Source organism: Medicago sativa, chromosome 5 (genome assembly GCF_051527215.1).
Source record: "Medicago sativa cultivar Bolivia chromosome 5, Bolivia_mono, whole genome shotgun sequence".
NCBI classification, from domain to species: domain Eukaryota; kingdom Viridiplantae; phylum Streptophyta; class Magnoliopsida; order Fabales; family Fabaceae; genus Medicago; species Medicago sativa.
In genome coordinates this window covers 68,895,441-68,902,390 of record NC_140753.1, presented here as the reverse complement: position 1 = coordinate 68,902,390, position 6,950 = coordinate 68,895,441, and positions in this window count along the sequence as shown.

Here is a 6,950-nt window from a genome sequence, read left to right as displayed (position 1 = left end):
AAAAAAGAAATACAGAAAGAGAAAATCATCTTTATTACCATTTTCGTAAGCTGAGAAGGTAAAGGAAAATCCGTCAACATCGTGAGCGCGTCGTTATGAAATTCACAAGAGTGTAACTAGGGGTGGAAATAGGCTAGGCCGGGCCGGGCTTTGTAAGGCCCAAGCCTGGCTTACTTCAAAAATTATAGGCCTGAGCCTGGCCTATTACCCGTCATAGGCTCAATTTCGAGGCCTGGTCTGGCCTATTTAAAGGTCTGATGAAGCCCGAAAGCCTATTTAAAAGCCTATTTTACACTAAAGTCTAGCAACACATGTAAACCTACTACTAAATAGGCCAAAATTTACGAAGGCCTAAAACACATGAATATATGTGCTACTAAATAATGAAATCTTACAAAGGTCTAATCACACCAATATATCTACTCCTAAATAACCAATCATATGAAGGCTTGAGTTTATGAGAAAAAAACTTCAACGATATCAATAATGGAAGATATATTATACATAAAAAGCTTAATAGGCCGGCCCGACGGGCTTAATAGGCTTTTTTGTAAGCCTTAACCTGGCCTATTTAATTAAATAGGCTTTATAAAAAGCTTGAGCCTGGCCTTGTTAATAAACGAGCTGGGCCGAGTTAGGCTTTAAATAGGCTAGGCCATAGGCCCCTGTCGGACGGCCTGACCTGTTCCCACCCCTGAGTGTAACCATTTGCGTCTGTTTTGTCACTAACTCAATCCACGGTTAAAATAAACGTCGCAATTTCATCGTGTGGTTAAAACTGGATTTTTGGGATTCAAAATGCACGCACCCATAAACATATTTATTCAAAAACGGTCAGGTCAGAGTTGCTACTTCCTGAATTGAGGGTAATTTCCTCTTAATGATAAATAAGTTTCAATTTTAAAATGAAATATATAAAGATCACATGTTGAATGAAAAAAATTAAGAAATTTGATGTTTTTGAGATGAAAATGGTAATTGATTGTAAAAAAAGTTAAAATACACTACCCTTAATGATTTGGGGGTAAAAACGAAGGAGGTAAAGAAGTTTAATGTTCTTGAGATAAAAATGGTAACTGATTTAAGAACAAAGATGAAGAAAATGAAATTTTCTTTAATATGGTAAATTATCGCCAAATTATCAAGAGGTAACGTAAAAAACCTTCAAAAACACTAGGAATAATAAGACTCAGGTAGGGCTCCTTCAAACAAAAATATAATAAGACTCACGTATGGTATAGAATATCGACACAGTTTCAAAATATGGTGGGGAATCTACCAAAAATTAAAGTTACATATAACTTTGAAGAGCGTTTGAACTTAGTCAAAAAATTTAGGGTTAAATATGCTTTTAGTCTTTATAAATATACCAACTTTTCGTTTTAGTCCCTCTAAAATTTTCCTTCAATTTTTAGTTCTTATAAAATTTTCAATCACTACTTTTGGTCCCTTTTTTTAAGTTTATTTTAATATTTTTTAATGAAATTGTGCAGATACGTGCACAAGAATGTAAAAATATTTCCCAAAAAAAAAGAATTTTTTAACAAAATATAAATTTAATATGAATTTTTAACCATCAAAAATATAAAAATTCATATTAAATTCATGTTTTGTCAAACAATTCTAATTTTTTTTAGAGAGATTCTTATAATATTATGAATTTTTCTGCAAAATTTTATTCAAAAATATGAATTTTACATATGAGTTTACTTTAAAGGAGGGTTCAAAAGTGAAGATGAAAATTTTTTTAGAGACTAAAAGTTGAAGGAAAATTTTAGAGGGACTAAAACAAAAAGTTGGTATATTTATAGAGACCAAAAACATATTTAACCCAAAAATTTATGGATATGTGAATGAAATGTATATTGAAGAAGGTAGATGACTTTTTAAAAAGTTCTCCCAAAAAAAAAAAAAAAAATTATTATATTTGGTTAAAAAATTGCATCTTAAACTAGAAGAGAGTTTTAAATAAAATAAAAATATTACAAGAGGTCGAACATATATCAACTATGTCATCATTTTGATAATGTGTCATACGAATAATTTGAACAGATAACGCACTCCATGAAAATAACTAATTGAGCCTAATTAGAAACTAGATTGTAAGGAATAAGTTGAAATTAACTTCTATTAGTGGTTATGCTATCATTTACATTTTTTTTAAGTCAAAAAAGTCCACCAAAATTGAGGAGAATTGAACCAAAATCTTGAAAACGGTGCACTTCAAGATCTTAAACCAATATCACGACCAGTGGCGGAGCCCTTCATGGGCTGGGGTGGGCCACGGCCCACCCGGAAAAATTAAAAACTCAACGATTATAGGTCTATTTTATGAGATTTTATACAATTTTGTGTCGGTTTTAGGTTTCGGTTGATTCAAATTCCAGTAAAGTGATGTAGTGGTTCACCCAAAAAATTTAAATAATTCAATTATAGGTCTATTTTGCGAGATTTTATACAATTTTATGTCGGTTTTAGGTTTCGGTTGATCCAAATTCTCGCAAAGTGATGTAGTGGCCCACCCGAAAAATTTAAATAATTCAATTATATGTCTATTTTGCGAGACTTTAAACAATTTTTCAACGGTTAATTTTAGTGGCCCACCCTAACTTTTTTTTCAAGCTCCGCCACTGATCACGACCAACCCCATATAGATGAAAAATTTTAACTTACATTGATTTTTATTTTGTAGCTCCAAAAAGCCTATCAATGTAATATAAAATAAAAAGGAAGCAAATGATAATTGATGGTTAGAATCGTGGTTGGGCCTAACATAATTCCACAAAATCAGTTTGTGAGAATTGCCCCCATTTATAAACACATGATTAGGTCATCTTTTGTCTGATCATGACCACCACAATTGGGCTTGGTTTGTGAACATAAATGGTGGGTGACCTGATAGTAGAAACTTGATTGCATGTGACCCAATAGATCTTAATCGAGGCTCTGATATCATCTTACAAATCATGGTTGGGCCTAACACAATCCGACAAAACCGACTTGTGAGGTGAAGATTTTCCCCACTTATAAACACATGTCCAGACCACTTTTTTGTCCTATGTAAAAAACCGGCTTGTGACGTGAGCAGTGGCGGTTCTAAGGCCCAGCGAGCCCAGGCACTTTCCGGGCTCCGGCCCAAATTTTTTGCAATATCCTATGTAAATCCTCCTGAATTTCTTATATAAACCCCTATAAATTGGACAATTTGTTTAGATTTTTGTTTCTTTTGCTTGCAATTTCTTATGTCAACCCCTATAAATGTGTTTTACATGGATTGCCCCCATGTAAAACACATGTCCATTATTTTTTTGTCCAAAGTTGGACGGAACACCATACAAGTTACTAGTACAAACAAAGTTTCTTATATGCAACACCAAGCTGTCCGAAACAGATATCATACATACTCAAGATCAGCAACTTTACACCAAAGATACATGGCTAAAGATCAGCAACTTTACACCAAAGATACATGGCTAAAAACAAAAAACACAATTTCAGGAACTCACTAGAATTCAATTATGCAGGTCCTGGCTTAAACTCATCATTATGCAGGTTAATTACGCAGATTTCCATCCAATCCGAACTTTTTTTTCTTGGAAATTCAGTATCCGGCCCAAAGACGTGACCTTTCATTTGTATGTATCACACCAAAGATACTTTCAACCCTCCTCATAAGAATTCAATTATGCATGGACTCCTTTTGTTGTCTTTAACAGATTTTTTTCATGATTAAAAGAAAACTTGAATAGTTTTTGCAAACTATCAACGAGTTTATCATGATTTTAATCATCAAAATCAAGAAAGGAGGGATATATTACTTTAACTGTGAACAGAGGAAATAATTGTTCTTAAGTTATTTGCACATGACAAAACTTAAATGGAATAAAAGACGTGAGAGAGAGAGAGAGGGAGAGAGAGAGAGAGGGAGAGAGAGAGAGAGAGAGTGTAGTTTTTTTTTTTAAAGATGGAGAATGTAGCTTATCTCTTTCCTTTTTCAGCTTAACATTGCACACGTAAAGAATTAGAGAATCAATGACAATATTATAAATAGATGCTGATTTGCAAAGCTAGCTTCAAACAACTTTGGTTTGCCCTTACTTCTTCTCTCTCCTGTCTATTTTCTGCATTTCTTTACTTGGCTATATTTACAGGGAAGATTATTTTTATACTTGCTTTACACATTTCTATTTCTCTTATCACATTATATTAATTATAGGTTTAAATGTGTCATTGGTCCCTGCACTTTCATCAGATTTTGGTATTGGTCCCTGCACTTTTTTTTGTTTTTTTGTTTGGCATTGGTCCCTGCACTTTGTAAAAATATTGGTATTGGTCCCTCTGTTAACTTTCTGTTAAAAAAAAACACAAAACTAACGAAGTGCCACGTGGCCCAATCATTTCACGCAACGTGGCACCAATACCAATATTTTTACAAAGTGCAAGGACCAATACCAATATTTTTACAAAGTGCAGGGACCAATACCAATAGTTTTGTGTTTTTTTTAACAGAGGGACCAATACCAATATTTTTACAAAGTGCAGGGACCAGTTCCAAACAAAAAAAAGTGCAAGGACCAATGCCAAAATCTGATGAAAGTGCAGGGACTAAAAACATATTTAAGCCTTAATTATACTAGTACTTTTCTCATCACACATAAATAATTATTGAGTGTGAAACACTCATTCACGCTTAACTTATATATTTCTTATTTGAAGTGATATTTATCAATTACATTGTTTATTTTTTAGATAGACAAAATGACATAGTAATTGGAAACTCATATACATAATGAACAATTTGAGATTTAAACTTCGATCGCGGTGTTCAACCTATAATTTTGGTATTTTTATCGGTTGAATTAAAACTCGTGGACATTAATTATATTCATATCACATAAAGAAATTGTATAATATTGTTGCTCCTATCATGGGCCACCACATATAGTCCACAAAAGACCATATTTAGAACTATATTAGATAGGTTATATATAGATTTTATCATGAATTGGAAACACAAGACCATTGTCTCAATTTTCATATTAGAGAAAAATGTTTCTTTGCCATAAAACCCATATCAACACCGTATATATTCATCTGTACCAACTTTTTATTTTCCTCTCTTGATTATATATATTTATTTTTTTAAATAGAGTTAGTTTAAGGGAGATAGATTGTTAGAAGAGAGAAGTAGAGAAAAATGAAGGAGAGAATCCATACCATTTTTTAACATAAATCATTTTATATTTTTATGTTAGATATTGTAAAACTAAGTGATTGACATCAAGTGGTTAAATAATTAATTCTAGTTATGTGAGTATTTGCTTAAATAATACTTTTCATTTTAAAGAGTGTTCCCATTTAGTACAGGATTAAAGCAACGAAAAACAGCTAAAGAGAGAACCAACGAAATACTGTGTTGTGTTGTACGAAGCAATGCCGACGAAAAACAACGAATTACACTGCATCCCACCCATGATTTCCACTATATGCCAAAACTGTATTATTTTAATATTATATACAAAACTTGTAACTACTTGGTTCTCTCTTTCGTTGTTTTTGGTTGCTTTAATCCGGTACTAAATGGCAACACTCTATTGAAATAAAATGATACCGATGTCCAACTAAACTTGAAAGTATCCAAAAATATACTAATAAAAAATCCACCATACGTCTACCAAGTAAAATGGAGACTCTAGGAAATTAAAAGAAAGCTTGAATAGTTTTTGCAAACGATATACGAGTTTCACATGTTGCTAACTGTTAAGAATTGTAGATTCATAGGGATGAAGATCATAGGTGTGAGCAAGATAGCAAGCATAAGAGTACTCATGAGGGAGATACTCAAAGAAACTCATTGTAGAAATGAATAGATTGATAAAAGATATAGAATGAGTACAATAGTGTTCCTATATATAGAGACTAGTTTGAGTAACTAACTCTAACTAACTTCTAACCAAGCTACTAACTCTAGTTTAGTTATCAACTAACTATAGTTGATTACTAACTCTAGTCTAACTACCTTAACTAACTTCACATAACCTCCAATTATTTTAACAGCCTCCCTCAAACTCAAAGTGGAGAAATTCACCAATTTGAGTTTGGAATACAATGAATTACAATCGAAAAATGCATACTATAAGAACTAAGTAAAACAAAGGGTGTAAACTAGTAAAACAAAAGGCTGATAAGAAAACAAGAGAAGCCCAACAAGCTGATGAAGCACAGGCCCACATGAGGAATCCAAGGGAAGTGGAGTTGTAGCTACACAACTGAGAACACGCAGCAGAAAGAGCTTCTGATGAGCCTGAGTACAGCTTCTGAAAAAAAACGGTTCTGAACAAAAACAGCTTCTGAACAACAGAGAGTGCTTCTGACCAAAACAGCTTCTGAACCAAAGTCCCAAACCCGCTTCTGAGACATAAGCAGCTTCTGGTCTTCAAATCTTCTTGTAGCTTCTGGACCAAAACCGCAAACCCGCTTCTGAGACATAAGCAGCTTCTGAACTGAAAACAACTTATGCAAAACGAAGTTCTGAAAGAATGCGATTGCAGTCTGCAACGTATGCTATGGTGATCGAAAAAGAATTTGAAACACAACTCTGAAAGTAATTCCAAGAACGCACTTTTCTTACTAAGATTCAAGAGAATTTCATGGATTTCATGAATTTCATGGATCCTGAAAATTTGGGAAATCAAGAGAATGAAAGGAAGAGATTTAACCGGAATCCACATATGCCTCCCTCGATCCCAAGGTATCCACCACAAACGGAATCGAATTTGTTGGAGAGTTTTGGAAACGAAGAACAATGAACACAAACCAAATCTTCCGCCGGGATCGAAAACGACGATTGATTCGTCATGTAGTTCAAAAACGCGAAGCTGATTGTTGACGGTGAAAACAGGTTGTTCAGGCTGTTTTCCGACGAACAACCACGAGGCAAAAGGCCTCAA